The following is a 12,853-nucleotide window of genomic DNA, read 5'->3' on the forward strand; positions in this document are numbered from 1 at the left end:
CCCTGCTGCTGCCCAGTCCATTCCTCATGTTCCCCCAACAAGCACAGCAGCAAGTGGGATCCCTTAAGGAATATAAATCATAGCATGTCACACCTGTGCTCTTCCCATTTCCCATGTTCTATAAGGCCTTACATGAGAAGCAACATTTACGAGGAGCACATACACACAGAAAAGAGTAACATACTCTTCTCCTTCCATTAATCCCATGCCAGGGAATTTCTCTCTCACACCTGGTGAGACATGCTCTTTAATCCTCTTCCCACTTTCTTTCAACTCTTGCCTATTACCCTGAAGTGCATCCTTTCTTCTTTACTGGTCTCCTTGGTGAGCCAAAAGACAAGCTATATTAAGTTTAATAAACCAAAGAATAGTTATAGAGATTTCACTATCCTGGTGTTTGGAATGAAATTAGATTGAATTAAGACTCATTGTTGGCATCTTCTGGTTTGCCAGGACTTCACATCTTCAGAGTCCTTTATGCCTTCCCATAGGTGTTTCCACTGCCTCCTTCTCCCCAGAGTAACCCACTAGTCTTTGAGTTCCAGCCTCCTTCAAGTTACTCCTTCAAAGGGGCTTCCCTGGTAGCTCAGTTGGTAAAGAACGTCCCTACAGTGCAGGAGACCAGTTTGATTCCTGGGATAGGAAGATCTGCTGAAGAAGGGATAGGCTACCCACTCCAGTATTCTTAGGCTTCCCTGATGGCTCAGCTGGTAAAGAATCCGCCTGCAATGCGGGAGACTTGGTTCAGTCTCTGGGTTGGGAAGATCCCCTGGAGAAGGGAAAGGCTGCCCACTGCAGTATTCTGGCCTGGAGAATTCCATGGACTGTATAGTCCTTGGGGTCGCAAAGAGTCAGACACAACTGAGTGACTCTCACTTCACTTAAAGTTACAGAACCTTTCCAAAATAATTTCTTCCTTGGAATTATTGTCTTTATGTTTTCTTTAAGTAGTAGTATAGAAAAAAGAGGTTTGGTTATTTCTTTTCTTTGCAATAAAAATTTCTAACAATATTATTGGTTAAGTAGGCATCTATGATGTTACCCTTAGCAATCTCTACTTCCTACATTGTTTCGATGGCAAAACCAGCTAACTTATGATGGAAGGAAGAAAGGAGCCAAGAAAGTTATTGCGTAAAAAAAATAGAAGTTTAAAAAAAATTTTTTTCATTAACTGCACTTGTTTTTTCTTGAAGACTTTTTTTTCTTGGGGCACTTTTGATGAGAAGCAGAGATGAGTCCTAGTCTCCATTGTCAATCAATTCACAATCTAAAAGAAGAAGCAAAGCAACCACACACACACACACAAAATAGGACACAAGAAGTCCATATTAGGGACTTCCTTGGTGCGCCAGTGGTTAAGACTTTGCCTTCTAATGCAGAGGATGCGGGTTCGATCTCTGGTCAGGGAGCTAAGACCCCACATGCCTCTCAGAAAAAAAAACCAAAACATAAAACAGAAACAATATTGTAACACATTCAATAAATACTTTAAAAATGGTCCACGTTAAAAAAAAATCTCTAAAAAAAGAAATCTCATTTTAAGGAATTAAATTAATTAATCCCTTAATCCCTAATTAAGATTGATGACTATGTGGATGAAAAATCCTTGCATCTCAGTCCAACACAGCATTCTCAGCAGCTGAAGGAAGACAAAAGCTTCAGAGAGCTTAAGTTAGATCAGTTTAGAAGAGGAAGTACACCCAGGAAATTCACTGTTTCATTTCACAGCACACCTCCTTGTGTTGGTACCCTGGGCCTCTGGAAATCTATAAAAGGAGAGACAGACAGAACTTTCATTTTGAATGTTTGTGTCCTGTATAGAGAATCTAGCCAGGTAGGTAAGATGAAAATAAAAGGATGGGCCAGAGCCAGGATTGTAGAACTTGAAAATATTTTGCTGCCCGAGAGAGTGTCTGTAAGCTGACCAGGATGACAGTTGGCTGCAGGCCTTAGCAGATGCATTTCCCAAGCATTTTCAGATTTAATGAGTCCAGAGAGCGTCCTGTGAGGCAGGTCAGTCACTTATTAGCAGATTATGGAAAGGAAGTGGGGGAATCTAAGTGTTTAAGTGAGTGATGGAGACACCAGGAGTGAGTGTCTCGGATCGGGTTCTCATAAACACTTTTGCCTCCAGGAGAGACAGGGAAATGGAATGGCTTCAAGTGTGAGTGTGAGTTCAGAGAAGAGGGGGGTGATTTTCCATGTGAACATTTAGTCCCTTGCCCTGTGCCTTTGTACATACACCCATGAATGCTGACCCAGCCTACAAAATCCACTTGCTTGCAGTGGCCATCCATCATGCCATCTGGCTGCCCAGCACTTTCCCGGTACTCTTTCTAGGTTTGAAAATGTCCAGATTTATGGTCTCACTTCCCCAAGAAGGAGCCAGAACCTCATTTTCCCAAGTCCCTTTGCAGCTGATAGAGACTTCGGCCCATCCTCCTCAGATACATTGAGGCAAAACTTCGATTTGGAGGCAAGCTTGCAGAGTCAGGAAGTTTGCTGAGTGGAAGAATTCTGAGGAGGGTGGAAAGGAGACATTTGGTATGCAGAGGCAGAAGTTGAGATGGTCCCAGTAGCAGTTCCCCTGCAGCGCTGAAACGGCCATGTCTGTCCTGGAGTAGTAATTAGAGCGTTGGTCTAGCTGAGTAGTCTCCACACCTAATTATCTAGCCCTCAGTGATGATATTTGTTGAAATACCAATATAGTGCAGTGATGACAATTGACGTAGCACAGTGAATTCTGTTGTTTGCAACCAAGAACTCTTACTAATACTCCTTGCACATACAGGGGATGCAAAACAATGAAAAACAGAAAGCATCAGTAATCAAAAGGTTAATATAACATTTTAAAGCATTCATGTATTTGAGCCTACACCAAAAAGATATGTATTGCTAATGTGTGTATGTGTTAGACTCAGTGGTATCTGATTTTTTGTGACCCCATGGACTGTAGCCCACCAGGCTCCTCTGTCCATGGAGATTCTCCAGGCAAAAATATTGGATTGGGTTGCCATTCTCTTCTCCAGGGAATCTTCCTGACCCAGGACTTGAACCCACGTCTCCTGCATTGCAGACAGATTCTTTACCACCTGAGATACCAGGGAATTTATTTTAAAGATACAGCATTTCAGAGAAGCCTAGTATTGTACTCAGCAATTTAATACACCCAGATTAAAACTAGAACTGGGCTTTCTGACTCCTAGTTCAATGATTCTCCATGAAAACCTGCTTCATTATGTGAAGATATTGAGTCATTTTCTTGATTGAATTAAAGTAGAATAATAATAAAAAAATTATTCCGCTCAATGCCTTAAGGCTGTTGGCTTAGGGACTATACAGCTAGGTCTAGAGTGAGGCAAATGGGGCATTTTGCCTCAAGTGCAAAATTTAGAGGGGTGCCAAAAATTTAGTAATCAAGATAGATGTTTTAATGCAATATTTTAAAAATGAAAATTAATTTTAAAAGTCATTGATGAACTAAATATCAATATTTCAGAAACAGAATCAGTATGACCCTTTTTCCCCTTTATCTCAAGCTCTAATATAGTTACTAATCCTATCTTTGGGATCATATACATACTATCTAAAACTAAATTAGGAGCACAGATTAAACTACCCAATTGCCTTCTCACATATTTCGTTTGACTCTTTTTCCTCCTGGCATGTGAATTTTCTCCAACAGAATACACAGCAGCTTCTCTCTGAGAGCATTCCTGAGCCTGTAAATCTGGATTAGATGAGAATGTCCATGTCCAGACCTGTCTGAGTCTTACAGAAATATTAGCTCTGGCTGAATCTCTAAAATAACAGAGTAAAGGAGACCAAATGAAACACAAAGAGACATAAGATTAAATTTTAACGAGGATCTAGCTGTTGGCTGTTCACCACCTCTAAAGAGATGCCTTGATAAATCATAACAGTAATCATGGTGATTAACATGTATTTGACACCCTGTTGCACAGACTCGGTGCTATAGACATTTGAAGCAGCTGATGCTTTTTGTTACAGTCGTTGTGAGGCAGGAACTCAGGGGAGGAAAGTGAAGCTGGTATCCGTAGTTATCAGGTGGCAGAGCCACCGCACAAGCCGAGATGAAGTCTCCCTGTTCTGCTTTGTTTTCTTTCAAGAAAGTGAATCTATTTTCCCCCAGAAATCAAGGCGCTCAAGAACCGTGGAGGATCAAGACTGGACTTCCCTGGCAGGGCCACTGGACATTGTTAGGCTGCTGGCCTGAGAAAACCTCACCTTCTCACTGATGAATGACAGGTGGAGGGAGAGAAAGCAGGACCTTCAAACCTGGAATGTCTGTCAACGGGCCTGCACCGCTTAATTGTCCCTGCCACGTGGTGGAGTTTGTCCAGTCCCAAAGGATGCCAATGCAGGAGACCTAAGAGACGCAAGTTCAATCCCTGGGTCAGGAAGATCCCCTATAGGAAGGCATGGCAACCCACGCTACTATTCTCTCCTGGAGAATCCCATGGACAAAGGAGGCTGGTGGGCTACAGTCCATAGGGTCACTAAGAGTTGGACATGACTGAAGTGACTTAGCACACACAGCGTAACACAAAGGATAGCTTCATGTGTTTGGATGCTTGCTACATAAACCTCGAAGTTCCTGTGTGAGAAGAATGTCTTCAGAAGGCATCCTAATACAGATGCGGAAACTGAGGCCCTAGCAAGCAGAGCCATTTCAGTAGTAAAACTGGAAGCAAGCCCCAGGTAGCACTGCATTCACTGCACTGTTCGGCCACTGTTCGGTCAGTTCTCCATTCTTTGTATCCAAAAGGTTATGCCTCATCAGAGAGACCAGAGGTCAAAAACTGGTGTTTAATGGCCAAATCTAACTTGCAGATGTGGTTTTTCTTGCTTGGTTTGTTAAGTGTTTTTGAAAAATGTGAATTAGTTGATATCATTTAAAAATCAAGAGTTTTCACATACAAATCCAAATTTCTGGCTTCCTTGGAAAATTTTCAAGATCAGGACACACTGGAATCATTTTTATACATGCCAACTAATGTCTAGAGCTGGTGGTGTGCTGTGGCCAGCTCAGACTGGCTCCTAAGAGCCAGTGATAGGGTGCTCAGAATGATAAGGGGTTGTGAGCGAGCTGTAAAACAGCTGATCGCCAAAAATCAGTCATAGTGGGATTTACACCTTGGACATTAGCCAAACTACAAATTAGGGCTTTTATTTCTCCATCTCTGCCCTGCCTTTCTCTCCTTTCCTTCTTCCTCTTTCTTTCTTTCCTTCCTTTCTCCTTCCTTCCCTCCCTCCCTTCCTTCCCCTGTCCTCCTTCCCTCTTTCCCTCTCTCTCTCTTTTGATCACTTGGGTGTTTTTTGTACCACCAGTTTACTACCACAACACCAGCTGGAACTAAAGAGAACTCTCCCTGTTCAAAAAATCACAGTCCTGCTGGGTCATTTTCACTTGTTCATGTTACCCTCTAGGCTAGGGAAGGAACTGAAATTGGCATCTCCTACAGTAGACTGCAGACTTCCCAGGTGGTTCAGTGGTAAAGAATCTGCCTACCAATGCAGGAGACACAGGTTTGACCTCCGGGTTGGAAAGATCCCCTAGAGAAGGAAACAGCAGCCCACTCCAGTATTCTTGTTTGGGAAATGCTGTGCACAGAAGAGCCTGGTGAACTACTGTTTGCAGGGTTTCAAAAGAGTCCAACACAGCTTAGCGACTAAAGAACAGTAGACTGTAGACATAAATGGTGATCTTCCTAAAACCAGCTTGTTGAGTAAAGGGTTAGTCATTAAGCACTCTTAAAATAGTGTTTATTCACATATAACACAAGTGTACAAAACCTAAAAGCTCAGCTGAAGGAGTTATCATAAAGTGAGTACCGCATAACAATGTCCAGTCCAAGAAAGAAAATGTTGACAGAAGCCCCCTCCTAACCTCTCCCAATTAATGCCCCCTTCCTCCTTGCCAAAGGTAACCACTCTCCCGACTTCTAATACCACGATTTCCTTTTGCCTGCTTTTGAACTTCGTCTGAATAGAATCTAGAGCATATATTCTTTTCTAGCTAGCTTCTTGATTTGGCATGATATTTGTGAGTTCCATTCATTTTTCTGAAATGGAATTTAACTGTTTTTCCTATGACTATTCCACAATTTGTTTATTTACTCTACTACTGGGTGGTTTCCAAATTGAACTGTCTTGGTCTGGGCTCCCCCAAAAGGAGACCTCAAGACTGGTTTGCCTGTGGACACTTCATTTGGGAATGTTTTCCCTGGGAGCAAGTATGCAGGCCTGGAACAGTGAAGTCGAAAAAGAGGGGAGGCCAACGTATGGATATTTTATTAACTACTCCTAAAGTTAGTTGCTGTTCAGTTCCTTCAGTATCTCCTAAGGGGCCTTCTGAAATGCGTTTCAGAACTGTTTACCAGGGAGAACTGAAGTGGAAACATTTACTTACTGCCGATTGGCTCCTGTCTCCCACAGACCAAAAGTTATCCCACCAGCACAAATTCTCCTGTTCTCCCAGGTCATTCATGCATGAGTTTTCCAAAAGAATCCCAAGTCAGAGAGGCTGCATTGCAGGCAGTCAGGTGTACATGGTGCAGGCCCTAGGCAAGGCACTATTATACCGATGGTACCTGCAGAAGCCAAAGCCTGCCTGAAATCAGTTGTAAGAGCAAATGTGAGGCCAAGGAGATTTTGATGTCATGCAAAAGAGGTGCCCTAATAAGGACTTTTTCGGGATAGTGGCCATGTGCATTCTTGTACATGTGTCTTGGAGCACATGTGTGTGCATTTCTGTTACGTATGTTCATAGGAGTGGAATTGTTTCTGAGGAGCATAATGTTTCTGAGGCATTTATTTTATTTACATTCCAACCAGCATTGTGTGTGTTAGTCATTCAGTCGTGTCTAACTCCTTGCAACCCATGGACTACATGTAGCCCGCCAGGTTCCTCTGCCTCTGGAATTCTCCAGGCAAGAATACTGGAGTGGGTTGCCATTCCCTTCCCCAGGGGATATTCCTATCCCAAGGTTTGAACCCAGGTCTCCTGCACTGCAGGCAGATTCTTTACCACTGAGCCACCAGGGAAGCCCACTAGCATTATATGAGAGTTAAACTTGGTTGAACATTTTGTGTTGACTTGATAAGTCAAGTCTCTTTTAAATGTCACTACTTTATATATGGCTTTCTAATGGCTACAGAGTGTATCCCCTCAACTGTTTGGTTCACTTGCACCACATTTTACATCTGGTCATTTGAGTGCTGTGTCCTGGGCTGCAGATGTGCTCATATTTTCTGGGCTATTGGGATGAGACCAACAACTGTGCACTTGACCTCAGTGTCAATCCAAAGTAAACAAAGAGAATGGAACAAGACATGTAATATCCCCCAAAGAAGTCACCAAAATTGATTACATTTCATTTATCAAGAAACCATTCCAAGTCTTTGACTAATTTGAGACTCCCTGTTGTGACAGAGAATGTCTTCCTCAGCGAGATGTTATAATTCTTGCCAGTAATATCCAGGGACTGGCTTTTCTCTGCTCAGAGACTAGGTTTCCTGTAACACATAGTTTTTGATAGAGAAATAGAAAGGAAGGCAAGCCCATTCTTCAAGATCTGTCCCCAAACCCTTTTCCCTTAGTTCCAATCCAAGATCACCCTCCACCAAACTCCTCTGTAATGCAATGAAACAGCCAATGGTTCTGAAATGCCCCCTTGGCTTCCAATGGCCACATTAAAATTTCCTTCCCCGTGGTCCTCTTGGCCTGAGCTTCAGAAGAACATCTCCTAGGAGACACACCAAATCTAGGAAAATTACACTTAATTATCTTTAGCTTCTAAGCATCCTTCCCAAAGACATTGAAGTGGAGTTGGATGAGTTGTAAATAGAAGTTACTACTCAAGAAGCCTCCAGAAGCTCCTTGTTGTATTCCTCCTCCTGTGTGACCTGCTGTGACATGCCACTTCTTGACCGCTCTGAGCAGAAATTCTCCAATCCTTTCTCAACCCTTTGTGCTGGCCCACCCCGCCTGGCTCATGTCTGATGTAGGCAGTTCCTGGGTTTATTTCTGACCAGGCTGCTGTGCCAGTCCATTGACACTGGACCCACAGTGTGGTGTCTTAGGGTCCTCAGGGGGGTCCTTGTGCATAGAAAGATGCTTCACCACTCAAGATAAGGGACTCTTTCTTTACTATGGGCAAAGGGAGGTCAAACTAACCATAACTTCTGGTACTGATATGTATCCAAGAGTTGTCCTCAAGGAACTCATTACCGTCTCATCTCCTGAGGAATAAAATCTAAGGTTACAGCATTTTTCTTTTGCCATCTCTTTTCTCTGCTTCAGGGCCAAGCTGGCTGGCTCATGAGTATTTTTGCATTTCATTGACTCTAAATGTGCTGATTCGTGTGGCAGTCTTCAGAGCTTTATCCTACAACTCCTCTACTGTCACAACAGCCAATACCTATTCCTCCTCACTATGTGTACCTACCAAGCACTTTCCATGCATCTCATTTTATTTTACAACTCTTTGAAGCAACTACTGGAATTAATCTTTATAGCTGGGGAAACTATGCCATTGGACACAGGAATTAGCCAAGCTGGGATTCAAACCCAGACAGCTGGCTCCCAGATCCCAAGCCTGTAGTAGCTACATAGTCCCAAGTTTCTTGCCCAGTCACTCAAATGCAGATTCTCAACTCCCAGCTACCTGTATACATGTACTTTCTGTGTAGTCGCAGCTCCCAGAACTGTCTTGGAACTGACTCAGAGGAATTTGACTAAGACCCATGCCCTAGATGTCATGCATTTAAATCAAGTGAATTAATTTTAATAATGCATTTTATTTAACCCAATATCTAAAATATTAGTTCAGTTCAGATCAGTTCAGTTGCTCAGCCATGTCTAACTCTGCGACCCCATGGACTACAGCATGCCAGGCTTCCCTGTCCATCACCAACTCCCAGAGCTTGCTCAAACTCAGGTCCATCAAGTCTGTGATGCCATCCAACCATCTCATCCTCTGTCGTCCCCTTCTCCTCCTGCCTTCAGTTTTTCTCAGCATCAAGGTATTTTCCAATGAGTCAGTTCTTCGCATTAGGTGGCCAAAGTATTGGAGTTTCAGCTTCAGCATCAGTCCTTCCAATGAAAATATCATCAGATCAACATTATTTAATATCAGTGAGATAATTTACATTCTTTTTATTTGAACCAAAATTTAAAAATCTGGTATGTAGTTTGCACTTACTGCACATCTTAATTTGCACTGGCCACACTTCAAGAGTTCAGTAGTTACAGCACATGGTTACTGGCTTCCATGTTAGAGCAGATCTGAGCCATTGGTCCCCAGGATCCAGCATCCTTAGACATTTCCTGCTATATTCTTCCATTCCAACAGTGGGAACATACAACACAGTGCCTGGCACACGGTAGTAAGGCAGTGCATGCCTGACTCTTTCCTTCTAGCTTTTGCTTCTATTAAATCATCCTCACACTGACTTATCATTTCCCTCTTATATTTGTTCTCCTTTTGCCAGGTACTTGGAAGGGAATTGAGAGCTAGATGCAATGTTCCGAGTTAGGCAACATCCCCAAGGCCAAAATAGCTCATCTGTCCAGAACTAAAATTAGATCCCCTGCTCAATAGATTCTTCACCCAGAAGTCTTTAACTCTTTTGTCCAGAATGTGACTTTGAATTATCTTGATGCATAGACAATGACTTTTTTTTTTTTTTAACTGATGGACAATATTAATGTCCAGAAAATGCACTGAGCATTTTACCGAAAGAAGGTCACAAGCTATCCATGGGAGCTGGTTTCCCAGAAGCACTGTATTGCTCTTGTCAAGAATGCATTTTCTTGACAGTACATATGATTGCAGTTAAATCTCATACTAAATGTAGTGTTTCTCAGTTAGGCAGCATGTCAGAATTATATATCTGAGGAGATTTCTCAAAAGATATTTTTCTGCCCCCAAAGCCTGGCATAAATAAAAGACACAGAAGACGTGTATATTTTGATCCTGAGATTTTCCTTCCAGACCCTGTTACCGCTGACCCAATTAAGAACCAAATTAAGGCTGTTCGGGTAGATGGTCCCCAAATGAACAGCTCTAGAACAGAAGCTTCGAAAATCAAAATTATCAAATTTCTTACAAAGACCGTATTATCTGTTCCTAGATTCTCTGTCTTCTCAAAACAGCCTCTCTCTAGTTGACACATAAAAGTTCAGACTCAACTCCTTTCATAAGGAGTCACGTGCCTTCTCCGACATCTGTCTCTTTCCCCCTGCATTTCAGGGGTGGCAGCTGAGACTAGAAACATCCAAGTACATACAGCAAATGAAAGGATGGTGCCCACATTGAATGGAGGTCTCCCACATCTTATCAATTTGCCCAATAACATTGTCTTTCTCTGTCGAGGTTACTCTTTTATGCACATAAATGAGAATTAGAACATCTCTGCCCTGCTCCTTTCAGCAGTACAGCTTTGCACTGATGCATGCTGCTATCCATTTCACTAGAATGTTTGCCATAAATTTGCTTTTAAAAGACATTCTCTTACAATCTGTCAATGGTCCTTGCATTAAAAATGAGAAAAATATGGAAACATGCATTAAAATATTCGGAAATAAATGGCTTCTTTATTGCATAAAAGCTCTCATGTGTCTCAGAGGTACTGAGAATAGAATAATTTATCATAAATGAGATGATTATTGCTGGGAAAAGGTCTATTTTAATGCCAGTTTTCTTGAAGATTAAACCAAACCCTAACAGTCCACTGAGGGGGTGTTCGTCAATGTATAAGTCAAATACTTAAAAGCTTTAAGTGAGAAATATATGCTGATCCAGCAGACTTGAGGACGATGGAACACATTCTGTTTGTTCTTATCTCTTGGGGGTCAGCTCAGTGTCCCCCCCCCCCCAAAAAAAAAGCTGAAGATAATGACTTCTCTGAAACCAAAATGAAGATCCTCTGTGCTTTGGGGTTTGAACTGCAATGTCAGAACCTCAGACTCTCGGCCTCCAGGGTCTCCAACAGCTGGGTGGTGTCCAGTATGAGGGATACACTCTGCAAAACAAATATTGTCTTGAGAAAATGTTATCCTGTTGTTCTTTGGGGCACATGTTTCGCAAGAAGATAAATGGAACTCGAAAGGAAAACTGCAGATCTTGAGTCAAGAAAGAGAGTGGACTGTACTTTCTGATACAGCCGGAAAATAGTATGTTCTAGTTAATATGCACAAAAGATGAAAGGCCAATTTTCAGAGACTCAGAATATGACCAAATATATTTCTCATGGAAACTATACTGAATATTATTTTATCTTTGTTGAATCGAGATCTTTATAAATATTAATAATTATTGTATCATGACTGAGCAGTTCATGATTAGAATGTTACTTAAACCAGTTTTCACAGGACGTGGTTTTAATGGTCTTTGGCAGGGGAGGGAAACAAGGTTTTGCACTAACTCAGGATGTTTAGTACTTATGCAAAGTAAGAGAAAAATGATAGGCATTCATTTTGCTACCATGTTAAAGAATTTGCCTGCCAAGTAGGAGCCGCAGGTTCAATCTCTGGGTCAGGAAGATCCCCTGGAGAAGGTAATGGCAACCCACTCCAATAATCTTACCTGGAAAGTCCTATGGACAGAGGAGACTGGTGAGCTACAGTCCATGGCGTTGCAAAGAGTTGGACGCAACTTAGTGACTAAACAGCAATGACAACAAGCTTCCATGGAGGACTGGCTTGCTGGCGATTGGATCTGACATTCCCCATACTTGTAAAGGCTTTCTTACGTCATCCAGTGCTGGGATGATGGGTGAAACGAGCCCCCTTAACAGCTCTCCTTTGGTTCCCATTCTTATTTGCTACCAGTACCCTTTAACCCATGTCTTTCTTGCCACTTCATTTCTAGTCCCTGCCACCTCTCTGCGAAGAGCCACCAGTGCTAAAATTGTCTTGATTGTCTTCTGTTGAAGGGGTGGAGGGGCAGATTTGGGCAGCTAGGGTCCTGGGCCAGAAGAGAGGAGCTGGCAGGGAGGAAGTTTGGCTTCAGGACAGGCTCCCCAGGACTGATGCCTTGGCAGTCTATTCAAGCCCTTGCATGGCTGCACTGGGGTTATAACAAGAGCCAACATTTATTGAATATTAAGCATTTCACGTGTGCCAGGATCTGTGCATTAGCTCCTTTCATCCTTATACAACCCCGGGATGTGCTGTGCTGTGCTGTGCTTAGTCATGTCCAACTCCTCGCGACCCACAGTCTGTAGCTTGGTGGGCTCCTCTGTTCATGGGGATTCCCCAGGCAAGAATATTGGAGTGGGTTGCTATTTCCTTCTCCAGGGGATCATCCCAACCCAGGGATTAAACCCAGGTTTCCCACATTGCAGGCAGATTCTTTACTGTCTGAGCCACCAGGGAAGCCCAAGAATACTGGAGTGGGTAACCTATCCCTTCTTCAGGGAATCTTCCCAATCCAGGAATTGAACCGAGGTCTCCTGCATTGTAGGCAGATCACAACCCTGGGACATAGGCATTATTATTTGTCTTTTAAAGAGAAGTGCTGAGGCCCAGCAGTTCAGTTCAATTCAGTTCAGTCACTCAGTCATGTCCAACTCTTTGCGACCCCATGGACTGCAGCATGCCAGGCCTCCCTGTCCATCACCAACTCCCAGAGTTTATTCAAACTCATCTCCATCAAGTCGATGATGCCATCCAACCATCTCATTCTCTGTCATCTTCTCCTCCCTCGTTGAATCTTTCCCAGCATCAGGGTCTTTTCAAATGAGTCAGTTCTTTGCATCAGGTGACCAAACTATTGAAGTTTCAGCTTCAGCATCAGTCCTTGCAATGAATATTCAGGGCTGATTT

The 12,853-nt window shown here is 42.8% G+C and overlaps 1 long non-coding RNA gene across 1 annotated transcript; it reads right to left on the reverse strand.

The window, feature by feature from the left end:
- Positions 1-8,806: 8,806 nt before the first annotated feature.
- LOC121816773 (uncharacterized) lies at positions 8,807-11,929 on the reverse strand. Its single transcript, XR_006056457.2, has 3 exons — positions 11,613-11,929; positions 9,228-11,049; positions 8,807-9,118 (listed from the first exon to the last, which is right to left on the reverse strand). It is a non-coding gene; the product is annotated as an uncharacterized LOC121816773 (long non-coding RNA).
- Positions 11,930-12,853: the final 924 nt, after the last annotated feature.

This window comes from Ovis aries, chromosome 16 (assembly GCF_016772045.2).
Source record: "Ovis aries strain OAR_USU_Benz2616 breed Rambouillet chromosome 16, ARS-UI_Ramb_v3.0, whole genome shotgun sequence".
NCBI lineage: Eukaryota > Metazoa > Chordata > Mammalia > Artiodactyla > Bovidae > Ovis > Ovis aries.